Here is a 15931-nt window from a genome sequence, read left to right as displayed (position 1 = left end):
AACACATTTGGTCCTTGAGAACAGAATCTGTTTCGAACACGCACCCCGGACTCTGTTTTCGCTATCGCTCAAGGAAAAGTACCCAGAGAGTATGTTTTGTCTACAAATGAAAGAGAGGCGGTCGGTTTTAACTATAAGAAGCCATTTTACACGCGGAAGAGGCACATTCGGCGCTCTGAATTCCACCTGTTAAGTGATGAAAAGGAGACTGTCACGATGTCCAGAGATCTCTGTTAGATTAAAATCATTTTTGCAAAGGTGTTTTTTCTTACATTAAATCTGTCTTCAAGTTTTGGAACACGCAAAGAGGACAAATATTTTTTATTCCTCTTCAAGGGTGAGACTTGCGGGGAGGAAGACGAGGACCAAACGTGTCTATTGAACTTTTCCAAGACAGATGCTGAACTAAGACCCACTTGTGAATTATTCATATGAACACTTACACAAGAATAAAGCGTTTACTCACCCACTGACAATCTTGAATTAATCATGGAGTCATACTCAAAAGGCGCATGGCGATTACCCCCACCCCAAATGACACAAACAATGAATGTCAACAGAGGCAATGCTATGGCTGTAACGTGTACTATAGTAATAGCCACATTTTAATGCTTCAATACATACACTGACTGATCACAACAGGCACATCTGCACAAAATACGGGCTCAAAGTTTCCCCCTAAGGACCACCTGAGTACCCTGCAGGCCTGTTCTAAGAGTAGTCTTCCTTTGAATGTTGCGTAAGTTATCATTTGAAAGGGTCAACACTTTACAGAAATGTAGAGTTATAATGTGTTGCATATTGATACATGTCCATTTCCTGTCGTGTTAAATCATTGCTTATATCGCACCATGATCAGTGTCTTTACATAGATTAATACTATTAAGTATTAATAATCACATATCATTGAAGGTAAATTGAGCACATTTTAGAAGTGTGTCTCATATTGGAAGCCCTTCATATTAATCAGTACCCAACAAATATTATTTATTATTATTATTTTTTAAAAAAAAATTCTGGAGAGCTCAGTATTGTTCATTCGGTAATTTTACCGATTTGACATGTCATCATCATTGCTTTCTTTCTTTTTTTTTATATATATATATTTTTATTAATTTTTATTTTGTATGTGGGTGAGTATGTGTATGTGCATGTGCGTGTGTGCGTGCGTGTGAGTGTGTACAACAAATATTATTGAGGTAAGCCTGTCCTGCATATTCCAAATCTGCCAAAAAAACTATGTCTGCCATCTAGCGGTGAATGGTGATATTACAACTTCAAACTAATGGTAACCTATGCATACTCACAGTTTGAACACCGCAGATTTGCAGATTTTTTTTCTTTCTTTTGTATTTAAAAAATATATATATTTTCTATATTATAATATTTTTAAAATATTTTCTAAAGTTGTTTAAAAATTTCTATCGCATTTCCTTCAGGTTTTTCATGGAAAGCATGAATGTTTATCAGTGCTTTCTGAAGAATTATTTCAGTTTGTAAAATAAATAAATAAATAATAAATTAGTATTTATTTTAATTGATCAAAACAGAAAAATAAATTGAGCGATCATATTTACGTTATCTATAATTAAAGCAACACATTAATTTTACTGTGTATGTATTTCTCCACAAACTTTCCCTTGACAAACAAGCTCTTTCGATTGTGCAGATTGTCCCTTGCAGTGTAAGTACATGCAGTTACTATTCAGTTTTTTTTCCCACAGGCACAAGAACATATGTATGTACTGTATATTGTTTTGCTCCATTAAGGAGACGTGTTGTGCCTTCAAGGCTCTTCATACGCGCACATGATAAACAACAGACTTCTTTCAAATCTTTTTTTTTCTTTCTTATTTCTTTCTCCAGATGATGGATGCATTGATGTGTGCAGCACATGTGAAAGTGCAGGTCCACTTTCTTCCTTTTCGCCTTCACCGTCAATGAATACATCATCCTCCGAGCATCGCTCTCTCTCTCTCCGCTCTCACAATCCAGTCGCCCGCCCCCCTGCTTTGTCCCACATCCGTCACTGTCAGGTGCCCACATCGACGCGGTCAGCCCACATTAAAGCCACCGCAGAGCGTCACGCGGTGTCACGCTACTTACACTTGTGGTAAAATGCCTGGTCAATGCGCAGAAAATGACACTATAGTTTTTTTTTTTTGTTTCTGATGGAATGTGACATGAAAGGGACCCGTACACTTTTTAAGTTATTTTCTGTAGCACAGGCTCATGAATAATGATACTGTACCTATAAAGAAAGCATTAACAATTTTAACATACAGTGCTTTTGGCAGATGTCGTGCTCTTAAAAATATATTAAATATGAATGTATCCTCATGCATAAAACAGTCATGACTTTTCCAAGCCAACCCTCGTTTAAAAGCAGTCTATCTTGAAAACAAGCGATGGCCTTTGCTATTATTGCATCACACGTCCAATCAGAGGGTCATTTCAATTCAGTGTGGTAACCATAGCGACGCGAGGCACAAAAGACACATTTTGGATAAATGCCGAGGTTTATTTCTGAGCTTTTAACCCCTGGTGAGCTCCGGCACAGCTTGAGATCTGAAGCATCCGTTGGTCTTTTTGAAGTCGGAACTTTTTTTTTTTTTAATTACGGCCATGATTTGATGAGTGAGCAGCCCGTTTACAATATGGTTGATGAAAAGACTTTAGAAATGTGGAAGTTGTGTCGTGATGTTTAAGAGAGTAATGGGAAGGGTGAGATACATGGTGGCAACTGCCTACCAGATTTATGGTATGCTAATCAGAGTGATGATGAGATAAGATAATATAGTATTTCCAAAGATAATTATTTTGAGTTTTGTGATCCTGTCCACCACAGTTTAGCTTTTTGTTTAGTTTTTGGGTGTTTTGATTTAATTAATCTAGTTAATCTTTTTGTCCTTGTTTTTAGCTACACTGATTAGTTGGTTTCTATTTTTTGTTTCTGCGATGACCGTTTGCTATCGCTTTATGTTGATGCTGTTATTTTTTGTCTCACGTTTGTCTTTGCTTTGAATAAGGAGTATTTTTGTTAGCTTTTTACATCTGCGTAGTGGTCCTTTCTCTGGCCTTAAGTTATCCTTTGCACCATTATTTTGACTCCCGGTTGTGATGCAGTCCAGTTCTATAACACAAGTTATATCAATAATACATGTATTGTTAAATATTGAATGACTTCCAGTCAAAACTGTATATTATGTATTAGACTTTGTTATACAAGCTGCACCTAAGGATTTGGCCTTAGAGTGGATACAATTTCCTCAATTGTGGCATACATTCTAGATGTGTTGTCCACTTGAAATAAACAAGCACCTCCCCCTAAGGGTAAAAACAAAACAAAACAAAAACCGGCAGCACCTTCAGATTAGACCTGGCCATTTATTTGCATTTCCTCTTTAAAAGTCTGTTTTATTTGGTCTTAAACCAGGCCTTCTCAAATAAATAGCGAAGTGGGCCTGGAATAAATTGTAATTGCGCATCCACTACAGCAGGTGGAAGTGGTGTTTTCATTGTGAGGGTGTAAGGAGTATTAGCTCCTTGGCAGAGATATACTTTGAATAATTTTAGAGACAAATAATACAATTTATAGTCACGGCGGAGAGTTGGGGCAGCGGCATAAACTATTTTCTTCTTACTCGGGTAACAAAAAATAATTGGGACGCACTGGCTTGAACTAATGTGCGTTGGTTAAATAAATCCTTTTAAATAATGCAATGAGGAAGCTGTGGCTTGTTTCACAGCAGCACAGTGGACAGAAGCAGCACACAAGGATATTAAAGAATCAAAAAACCCTAAGGCAACAAGAGGAGAAGAAAAATTTCAAAAAAATTGTGGATAACAAATTAATAATTTAAACAAATCAATGCATCTAAGACAAGAAAGTGACTATAATTGGTTGAATGCTGACAAAAAAAAAAAGCTAAAAAAAGGTACAAACACACTTTAAACCAAAAGTTACCTTGGTATCAATAATTTGATATGTAATATTTGGTCATATTATAGAACTGCCCAGGGATGTATCAGTACCACATCTAAATCTATAGCCAGTTAAATTTTATTTCTGGAAGAAAAAAAAGTGACACACTTTTTTAATAGTTTTTTACATCTTGCAATATCCTTTTGCTGATGCAATTTTCACAGCAGGAGTGATCAAACACAAAGAGTATCCCACATGGTTTCTGTGGTAATGGTTATTGATTAGATTTCGGCCAATAATAACACACTGTTTACCTGCCCTCTGTGGTAGGCTATGTGGTGTTAGCCCGTTTTCCCCTCCAACTGCCGTGGCTAGCCCGGCGGTGAGCACAATTGACACTGTGGGCAACGCAGTAAATCTCATCAATAATAGAGAGTGGCGGTGGCAGTGTGTGGGATGAGGGAGGCGTGCCGTATGTAGCGCAATTTCTGAAATGACACTCCCAAGAGGAGTATTTCCTAAGCTTTATTGAGCCAAGGCACATAACATATGAATTTTACTTCAGAAAAAATTCCCGCCACACCACCAAACTAAAATACCCCAAAACATGGATACTGCCGTTGCTATGTAATTATTTACCACCTGCTCTCTAGTATTTAAAGACAATATTAAGGGACCCAAAAAAAAAAGTCTTGGAAGTTTGACACAACACAGAAAAGGGTATTTTCAAAAAGCCTACCAAATTTGAATAATTAAAAAAAAAAAGCCAAGTAATAAGGCTAAAAAAATAAGAGTCCTAAGAAATATAAAAAATAAGTCCTAACATGCTTTAGGACTGTGTAGGCGTGTCTGTTAAAGCCGTCACCTGTCAATCAAATACAATCATTCATAAAGTATGTGGTGAAGTGTCATCAGGTGCAGGCTAAAAAAAACATTATGTGGCTGTGTTTAATAAACAACTTAATTTCTTTATTATGTGGGGACCCACACACAACAACACAGTCAGTGAGGCGCTCTTAACGTATTTGAATGAAATGCTGCGGTCAAGCACGCTCGCTAGCTTGTTAGCTTGCTAGTTAATGGGCGAACGAATGTAATAAACAGTTAGCTTTCCCAAGTGTTCTGTTGTGTGGATCATGGAGCGAGGCCATTGAGTACTGGATGGAGCCGACACAGGTCCATGACCCGCTAGCGACTAATAAGCTACTAGCCACTAATTAGTAGCATCACAAGTCGCAGTGAAGCTGTCCAACTCGCCATTGGCTTGCCTTAAGTTGTTCTCAGTCTTTACGCATGTTTTCAGCACTTATTTGATATATTTAGAAAAAAATCACAAAATGGCTCGACAAGATCTTAAATGGTTGTGTTTGTCACAATACATTTCTAGATGAGCAAAGATTATTTGCAGGGGATAAAGAATTTCAGACCAATTAAGTGAAACTAGATAATTTCCCGCGAAACACCCCAGATAGCAAAAGATGTTGAATCAATGTTCAAAAGGTAGATTTAACATTGATTCAACATTGATCCAACATCCTTTGCTATCTGGGACTGGTTGGGATTATTAGTGTTAGAAGACTATCTTTGTCTTGCGCGTGTTCGTTGTTGTTCGGGTTGATAGAATGTTGATTTTCTGAATGCAGACTGGAGATTGGTGAACAGGTCCTTCGAAGGATTTCTTTTACAGAATATTCTGGGCACGAGCAAGTTTACAGACAAATGGCTGCAGTTCCTCTCGCTAGTGTGTTATTTCAGCGGTCTCACAGCATTCTTATACTATCTTGAAAAGCCCCCAGGAAACAAGTTCAATACACATGACGACAGCCGGAAGCAAATAAGACTTTTTACACTTTTACAGCATATCATCCAATACACATTGAGTTCAACCCGAGACACTGGCCCATTGATGTGGAAACAGACGAGGTCCTTTAGACATGATGACATGAGCATAAATTGTGACAGCACTTACAAAGACACATCCACAGATAAAAGTTCTACTGAGGAAATAAGTAAATTAAAACAGTTATGACTAAATCTAGGCAGAAGATTCTCAACATTAGTCATAAGCAGCAATGTAGATAATAAAAGCTGTGTGCCCAGACACTTTAATAATGTATGTTTTTTTTTCTTTTCTTTTTTTATTGTTGTTGAGTCGTTACAAAGGTCTACTTAGATAAAGAGGTCCGTTTCCCTCCTGACACAAATTCCAATTCCAAGCGTTCTGAGCATGACCCAGTGGCTTCATTCCCATCCGTCAATGCTCCTCATTGTGTCAGAAAGAGGAGGCCCATTCTTACCCACGTCTCTCCTTTCTACAGCACGCCAAACTCCTCTCGGGATTTCGGATGTCACCTTTGGTACGGCTTCCACGCCGTTTGATCACCCTCGACCGAGCTCGTCCCTGCTCTCCAGGCGGCACCAATTAACGCAGGCTTGAGCCAGGCAAGTTGTGACAGAATCGGACGACACACCAAGGCGAGGAGGGAAAAAGGACGGCAACGGCGGAGGGAGGAGGAGGGGCCTGCGGGTGCAGCAGAGACAAGCAGAGGAAGACCTGTGAGTATCTTATTATTGGCAATCTGCTGGAAATGTGCACACATTGTCACGCTGACCAACTTTATCTATACCTTTGCCTGAAATGTGTTTGTTTTGTTGCTTGATGAATACAAGATAGTGATAGTAGTAGCCAGTAGATATAGTGACAAGTTTGTGATCAAATTCAGGATCTGGAAACCTTCCATAAGAAGCTGAACAGATAATTTGGGAAATATTTGGTTGGACACTAAACATCAGAATTAAAAGGAGTGTATAGACCATTTCATAATATTTGTTACGAATTCGGATGGAAGAATACAGGTGACAATTTGACGTGAACTAAAAACAATGACAAAATGGTGTGTTTGGAGTTGCTCTGACAGATAGAGGTATACTCAAAATGGTTTAGGTGCATTTTTTGATTTCCTGTGTGTGAAGATGAATCAAGTGATGTAAATGGTTCTAAGACAAGATCGCGAGACTGCCATTTCCTTTTACCGTCACAAATTAACGGGTAGTCTCTGTATTAATTCAATCATATAATCGTTCACACAAGAGTAAAAGTGTTAACTGCTGAGCCCATTGGAAATCTGTTGTTAACCAAAACAACAGCACGGCAACAGCAAGCCAGATGCAGTCTCTCAGGTGAAAGAGTGGATACTTACAGTATGCCATAAACGAGTCCCCTTTGTGGTATGAAAGTCGATATATTACGTTATGTGATGATACACAGAAAAAAGTCGAGTGTTAAAATGACTCCCACAGAGTCGATTTCAACACATTTACCGAGTCTATATAGCTCCACACTCTACTGAGCTGTATTAAAACTTTCTAAATAGTTACAGAGTTGCTTAACAACACTATGGGAGTAATGAGGTAACATTGCTTAACAACTGGGTTAACCCAATTAACAATAACACTAATTAGTGTTAGTTTCACTTTGAGATGTGAATTTAATTGATTGTATTTGTTTTGTTTTGTTTTATTAATTGCAAGAGCGCTCACTACACAAATTAGCGTCAGTTACCTTTTTTATTAGCTTTGTTGATTTAAAGTTGATTTTACACGAAATGAATCACCTCTGTCAAATAACTCCCAACACTGCCCTCTGTGTATATGAGATTGAGATGGTTGAAATCAACTCTGTTCTACAGAAGAGCATATTATTTTGTCTGAAACTCAATATTACTCCAAATGAGTGTGTGGACAAATAAAGTCTTCACTCGACAAACCCCAACTCATCTGCATCTGAGTAAATGAGTGCCCCTACTGCCCAAATATGGTGTTTTGTTTCTTTGTTGTTTTTTGTGCTGATTGACCGGGAGATATCACAATGGCTCAATTGTGCCCAATTGAGTCCACCATTTTAAACATCCTTTGGCAATCGTCCTTCCTAACCTTGTAAAGGATGAGAAAGTAGGATTTATGTATTCCTTCTTTTCACGGCCCTCACTCTTTTCACTCGAGCAGCACATCTAATAAAGGTTCCATTTTCACTCAGACAACCAGTCGATGAATTAGGAGGACAGGGTCAAAATGATCTGACAGATCCACTTAACTCGCCCATCTCTGATGCCTCTGATTTCATCTCAGGCTGGAATGTAGTGACTTTACTGTATATGCTGGAATAGGAGAAGCCGGCTCAGATGAGTCGATGCTGCGGATTAGAAAAGCAAATAAATAATCTCAAGGTGTGAAGGCAGCAAATGATGAAAGAGTGGGTGGCTTTTCAACCGCTTATTGACTGTCGTGCTCTCACAACCTGAGAACATATTAGAAATACTGTAGACTTTATTTAAAATGAAAACAACAAGTTCAAGCCTTAATAAAGGTCTTATGAAATGCATTCAATCTAATGTTAACTATTTCAAGAGTTCTGCCAATAATTATGCCTAAAAAAAAGAATGTAATGCAGATCATGTACACCACTGCACATTACATACAGTATTGTTCAATTAACTCATTTACTGCCATAAATTAATTTAAAAAATATATATTTTTAAATTATTGTAAAAAATATATATTTTTAAATTAGGGGCAAGAGGCGATTACAATTTTTAATTGTAATTAATCGCATGACTTCACTAGTTAACTCACAATTAATCACACATTTTACATCTGTTCTAAATGTACAATACAAAATTATAGGTTTTCATAGTCTTGTTAACAAAAGTGGGAGAAAAAATGTTAAACTAATAAAAATAGTTCAAATGAATTTTTGATGTTTAAAGCCATCAATGGCAGTGAAACAATTTAAAAAAAAAAAAAGAAGAAAAGATTATTACAACATTCGGGGCGTCAGGCGATTAAAGTTTTTAATCGTAATTATTTGCATGACTTCACTAGTGAACTCGCGATTAATCACAAATTTCATATCTGTTCTAAATGAACAATAAAAAAAATCTAGGTTTTCATACTATTGTTAACAAAAAGTGGAAAAAATGTTTAACTAATAGAAATAGTTAAATTAATTTTTGACCTTTATAGCCGTCAATAGCAGTGAATGAGTTAATACCTTATCAAAAGTCTCATGTTTGTAAAGGTGGAGTTTTTGTACTGGAGCTCATTTGATTGTGAAAGTGCACTGCATTTTGTCAGTGACTTTACATTTGACCAGGATTCCGTTTGATAAGTGCACTGCAAACATGACATGAAATAAGTCAGGTTTCAACACACACGCACACACAGAAATTACGTAAGCCATGGTGGCCTGCAGGGATCAAACTAGTGTGAGATAACAGAACTCAGCACTGCACCTGAAATTCAATTTCCACGCCTGGTATGCAAATTAAGAGATATCCACCAATTGGAGTAAGAAGAAGGCGAGATTGCTCCCCTCAGAAAAGAGTACTATTAAATTGAGTTGTAAAAGATGAGGTTGATCAAACATTAGTGACACATAAACACACATCCCAGCATATACATGGGTGGGTAGACTAGCCAAAAATTGTACTCAAGTAAGAGTACCTAACCAGGATATAGTCATTAAAAAAAAAAGAGGTATTGTGTTATTTGAATATTATTTGTGGTGTCACCCAATTTTGGGCCCTAAATTGTTGATTTTATAGGTATAGATAAAAATCAAAGTAGAGAACAGAATACAGCTCAATGTAATAGTAGTAAAAGTAGTTTCACATACAAGCTCAAGTAAAAGTAAAAATCATGTTACATCAAAACTACTCTGTTTAGTGCAATTATAATCGAATAAATGTAACTGCACCCTAAAAACGGATTGGTCAAATTTACCAAAAAAAAAGGTTACATTTGACCAATTTGTCCGACAGATCCCTTGGTTAAAACAACCACTCTAGAATGGGAGGTGTTTTCTACCAATATACTGTATATTGGTGATTGGGCCAACCGATACAAATTGGTCATTCTGACCAAGAGATTTTTTCGAGGATCACGTGACCCGTGGGATTCCTAAAAAAAGTACCACTGACTGTCACACCCACCTAAGTGGAGAGAAATTCATTCTAAGCATTTGACCCGTCCCCGAGGGAGCGGTGAGCAACAGCAGGGGCCGCACTTCGCACGTGAATCATTTAGTGACCTAACACCCCAATTCCAACCCATAATGCCGAGTTTCAAGCAGGGAGGGAAATGGGTCAAATTTGTTATAGTCTTAGTTATGACCCGGCCAGGGACTGACCCGCAACCTCCCAGTCCCAGGGTAGACACTCTCCCAATAGGCTCGCTGAGCTGGTCATGCCTGGTGATCTATCTAGGCACACATTTCCATTTTTAAACACTATATTATTTATATTGTAATCATAATAATTAATAAATACATTTAGAATACAACAAATTGATGCAAAAAATATTTTTCCAAGTGATCTATGTAGATTTACTTACACCACAATCTATTGGTTAATCAAGCCAATATGAGCTTAACCTACTAGATTGCAATTTTGTTTTAACCAATCCATTTTTAGAGTGTTAGTAAATATTACTACCCTCGGCTCTTTATAGTTTATACATATAAATTAGTAAACGAAAACCGTTTCTTTGGTCCTTCCTTGGATCTCCTGACGGCCTGACGACTCTGGCTGGAAGTGTTCGGTTTAGGTGAACGGTATGGTTTTTTTTTAATAGGTTTTAGGTGAACTAATGAATGCACACACACTCACACGCACGCACACACACACACTCACCCACGTACAAAAAAGAAAAAGAAAAAAGAGAGCAATTATGATGACATGTCAAATTGGTAAAATTACCGAATGAACAATACTGAGCACTCCAGGAATAAAATAAAATAAAATAAAATAAAATAAAATAAAATAAAATAAAATAAAATAAACGAAAACCGATATGAATCAGAAAATCCTTGTACTTTAAAATAACTCACGTTAACTAATGTACCCCCTCAAGCTAATTGTTCTAGTAAGCTTGTCTTGACATTTAATTTAGCTCTTTTTTTCATACATATGTGAGAAAAATCTGTCAACAGCACACAGGGTGTGTTGACATTTTGCATCATCATTTCTGTTGGTTCTACTAGGCTGCACTGCATCGTGCTAATTGTCATACTATCTCATGTGCAATATTCCTGCCAGGCATATTTCAGCTTCACTGAGTGATGCCAGCAAACTATTGTCATCATTGGTTGCATTTCCACTCTCTTACCATAGCAAACAGCACATGTTATATAATCGTTCTAATCCGCCTGCCTGCCCCTGAATTAGCACTCACTCACTAATCAGCAAATTAGAAACACGTAATAGATTTATAGACAGCAATCATCGCCGCCTGTCATGGGAAGTATTAACTCTTCCAGTTTACACGGATGTGAGGGCTCAAAATCACGCCGCCCCTCTTAATCTAGCTCACGTAACCGTATGCAAATTAGACACGTATGTTCCTTCTGGTTGTCTCTATAAAGTGTCACTCAAGTTGACTACGATGTGATTTTGGAGGAGGGACACGTGGAAGGCCAGATAGGGGAAGCTTGGTAATGGGGACGAGACTCAGAGAATTGATAGAAGAGATGCAGAGAGAGTTATCAATGTGACAGCAGATAAGAAGATGACAAGACTACTTCATATCCAGATCATTACATTCGTCTGAGCCATCAATGGCATATCATGCAGGATAAACACATCCATCAGTTACTATGCCAATGATCCTGCTCGGGGCCACATGGAAGTTGGTGACAGCTGACTTGGGGCAAGAAGTGTTGACATTGTGGATTTGATTGATCAGCTGTCAAAAACACACAAGACAACCACTCACACTAAAGGACAGTATAGAGTCTTCAAATACACTAAAACAGAACAAGCTGAAACAAGATTCATCAATCGAGCTATGGATGATTATGATAACACGATTGGGTGGGAGGGAGTATTGGCTGATTATTAAAATGCTACAACAATGAAGACAAATCCACAGTGTATATTTATGTAGCACAAACACCAACAAGCTTAACCAGGCTTTAATATGGTCACTAAGGTAACGGTTATCAAGAACGATACCGTACAATAAATAAATATAATAAAAAATATAATAATTAAAAAAAAAAAAAAGAGAGCAATGATGATGTCAATTAGGTAAAAAAAAAAAAGGAACGATACCGTACGACGGGTATTTTCAGCAGAACAACAAACTTGAAGCCACATTTTTGTGTGACTACATTAGCAGCGTCCTCCGAACCGCATATTACGATGAGCAGGCCTCGTGCGTGGGAATCAACTGTCGCCGTAAAGTCGTATTTCAAGTAGGTCTCCTACAAATGCGCTTTTCTTTCTCTCCTTGGTCATAGGCTAAATGTTTTAAGTCTAAGATAAACCGGAAGTACTGTATTTTTTTTATTTTCTATTATTCTTTCAACTGTGTAGCCTGCCACAGCCCGGTCCAAAGCCGCGGCCCGGCGGTTGGGGACCACTTTGGTAGATGCCATTTTATTTCATTCATAAATATGACAACATTGCGGGACAATCCCTCTTCATCATTGGAGAAATCAATTACATCATCCCCAACGGGAGAGATTACAGTTTATCTGTATAAACACACTTTCCACGCTCTAATCTCATGCACGGACCCCAGCAAGTCAATTTCTGCTTCCGCGCTGTCAAGGACTGAGTGCACTTTAACCACCCTGATTTTAATGGGAATGAGGGGAACCACTTCAAGTGGCCAGCACTTCGGCTGTGTTCCATCTCATAAAAGTGCATTATATCACAAAAAAAGAAAAAAGAAAATCCCACCCATGCTCACAGGTAGACTGCTCTTCTTGCTAGACTTGTGCTGGACGTGAAAATCGAATATTAATATATATATATATATATATATATATATATATATATATAGATATATAGATTTATAGTGTTGTGCATTGTGGACAACAAACTACCTAAAGTATGAGCAGACAGTTTAGTCGTGGATAAATCCACAAGCATGCTGATGACAATTAATTTCCAAGCAAAAAAAAACCCCCACAAAAGACGGAGGCTATAGCCTTTTCTGCTTTCTGTCTTTATCACCTTTACTGCAATAATCTCCTAAATAGAGAGCAATGCAGATCGTTTTGAAATAGATTGCATTTGTATATCCTGACTTCAGGCTGCACATCATATAAAGAATAGACCATCATTTTCTACATCCCACCTCTGGGCATTATTATTCGCATTAAGTGCATTTCCCCTTCTGTTCCAGCGTCTCTCACTCGCTCGCTCGCTCGCTCGGCCTGGCTGATAAACATGCCCGGACCGAGGTTTTTGTACAAGAAGAATAAATTATTAAGAGTGATTGCACCTTCAACAAAAAAAAAAGCACCCATTGTATTTTCTACTTACGCCTGCAAACTAGGACAATCGCGCATTGATGCAGGCTTTTAATGCATAAAACACATTGCTTTCTTCTTTCCTCTGCTCCTGTTCTTGCACAAGCTCTTTGTTCATTAATAACACAAACATGCTGTGCCGCTTCCATTGTGTTATTTGAATTTCACAGCATTAGTTGCTGAATCACATATATTAGTGATGGAATTACATTCAAAAAGCACTATTATTGTATATGATACTAGCGCAAAATGAGGCAAACTTCCACATTAATTAAATATAAAAGCTCTATTTAATACAGTGGAACCTCTGAAGTCAAACTTCAAACTCCTATCATGCACAATGTCAACATTTTTTGTTAGACTTCAGCTCAGTATCTAAACTTAACCCTGGAGAACCCAAATTGTGAATTATACATCAAATGACTGCTATAAATTCACTGAACACCAAAATATATGTTTTTTCAATTTTAACCCTTTATTCCCTAATTTAGGATTAGGGCGAAATTAGACCCTTTTGGGATTTAGGGGTATCATTTCGAAAAATCAGAATAACAAAAACTGTCAGTAAACTATTTAGAATTTAAGAAAATAATCAATCAAATACACAGCTACATTGAACAATATCATTTTTTTGTTTTATTTGTTGCATTTTAGAACTGGATTTTGAATGTACAAACACACTTTGGCCAATGGAAACAAGAACACAGGGACAAAATCACTGCTGGAAAAAAAAACAGGTCTTTGTTATTTGAGTAGAAGAATTTATAGGGGCCAAATTTAACCCCGTGGGTTCTCCGGGGTTGCTATCTATCTATATCTAATATCTCAAAATGAAATAAGTATGACTTATATGTTAACACTCTATCACCTAAAATAGACGAAAGAATTACATCTAAACCAACTCTGTAACAATGTAAGACAGGCAATCGACTGGCGGAACAGAAGTAATTCACTCTACATTATTTGCTATTGGACGGTTAAAAACTTACATAAGTATTCATTTGTCAGTATGCTAATAACGGTTATGGCTGCTGTGTGGTAGAACTGCACATTATAAAGATCTGGCATTTAAACCGTACTGACACGACAGATGTGTTTCATTTGTTACAGTATTTGCTCAGGAAAAGAATTCAGTAGACAGACAGACAGGCTAATGTGCAGAGTAAAAAGTGGTGCGCTGTGATGCAACTGTTTGCAATTGTATTGTTTTGAGAGAGAAAAAAAAGCTCTCTATATTTCCCCCCTTGAACACTGAATTATTCAGGGAACAACATCCAGTTTTTTTCTGCAAAACCAAGTGGCTGAGATATCGCGTGGCACAGTTACTATAATAAACACAGATCATAAGATGCAAGCAGAGCCCAAATCATGCTGAAAAAGGAGCATTCTTAGCAAAATGAGCACAGCATATGTGTGAAACTTCAGCGTTTGAATAATTTTTATCTCGCCAAAAACAACATGACCTACATAACTAGTTAAGGGAATTCATCACACATTAATATTAAACAGCACTTTTGTGAGTCACAAACACAAGGGCCCACAAGTACTGTAATACTATTTGAAAATAACTACAAAGCTCATGATACAGTAAAAGTTTGTTATGATTGCAGGGTTAGTGGTAGATGAATGCTTGTGACCTTTCCAAATGCATGTTGTGTGTTGTCCTCCATCCATCTAGAAATCATGGTGCCGCATTTAAAGGTTAAAGGGCCAGAGGGCCGAGTGCAACTTCAGTTACAAATTTGTCAAAGTCATGATGACATACAGTGTGTCGAATTATAGGGCTTGTACTGGCCACCCTGGATTGTAAAGAAATTCCCAGAGGAAATAATGGCCATTCGTTCCAAGGTTAAAGTTTGCCATCATAAAACCTTTATTTTCACAAGTGTAAAAATAAATAAATAAAGTTAACCGCTGCTAATATTAAAACTTAAAACCGATCAAAATGTGTGATGCAAAGGTGATTCACGTCGCTGTGGTGCGAGGAAAAACAAATTGATACATTTTTCTTGACTATGGTGACAATGAATGATCAAGTAATTATTTCTGCAAAACTGTGAAAGTGTTACTTATTTTAAATATTTCAGCTAAGGCTTTTTTTTTTTAAAAAAATTGTAATTAATTACATGATTTCCATAGTTAACTCATTATAAATGGCAACTTAATTACACATTTTATATTTGTTCTAAATGTTTTTAATCCTCTTGTTAAATAACATGAAGGTGGATAAATATGTTTATCTAATACAAATATGGCTGTATCTTTTAGTTCATTGATACAGTAATTTTCTAGTAATTAAAATAAAAAAATAAATACATAAATAATAATAATAATAAAAAATAATAATAAATAAATAAATAAATAAATATATATATATATATAGCATTCAAGTTCAAATGAGTGTAAAACACTGAGCCATTGATTTCTGTTGAGGTAATTTTTCTGTCACTATGTGGCATTAGTGTTTCATGTTGGTTATTGGTGACAGGAACAATACCTTTTTCTTTTGAAATTAACAGCTAAATTAATTAAAACATGAAGCAACTCATTGACTCCTGACCATTTTGTTCATTGTCAATTACAACTACACCCCAGCCCCCCCAAATATATGCATCCTTAATATTCTATCTATTGCTACTAAATTGTGTTATAGCGACTCCTTTGCACAACATTAAATGCCTTTATTTTGT

General features: G+C 37.0%; 1 protein-coding gene across 3 annotated transcripts in view; it reads left to right on the top strand.

The window, feature by feature from the left end:
- LOC144052390 (galactosylgalactosylxylosylprotein 3-beta-glucuronosyltransferase 1) overlaps positions 1–15931 on the top strand; it is an 84398-nt gene that overhangs the window by 40677 nt on the left and 27790 nt on the right. For all 3 annotated transcript variants that reach the window (XM_077566398.1, XM_077566399.1, XM_077566401.1), the window contains one exon: positions 6244–6481. The gene's annotated coding sequence lies outside the window, so the exon portion shown is untranslated. The remainder of the gene's footprint in view (positions 1–6243; positions 6482–15931) is intronic.

Source organism: Vanacampus margaritifer, chromosome 5 (genome assembly GCF_051991255.1).
Source record: "Vanacampus margaritifer isolate UIUO_Vmar chromosome 5, RoL_Vmar_1.0, whole genome shotgun sequence".
In the NCBI taxonomy this organism is placed as follows: domain Eukaryota; kingdom Metazoa; phylum Chordata; class Actinopteri; order Syngnathiformes; family Syngnathidae; genus Vanacampus; species Vanacampus margaritifer.
This window is presented reverse-complemented; position numbering and strand designations above follow the sequence as displayed.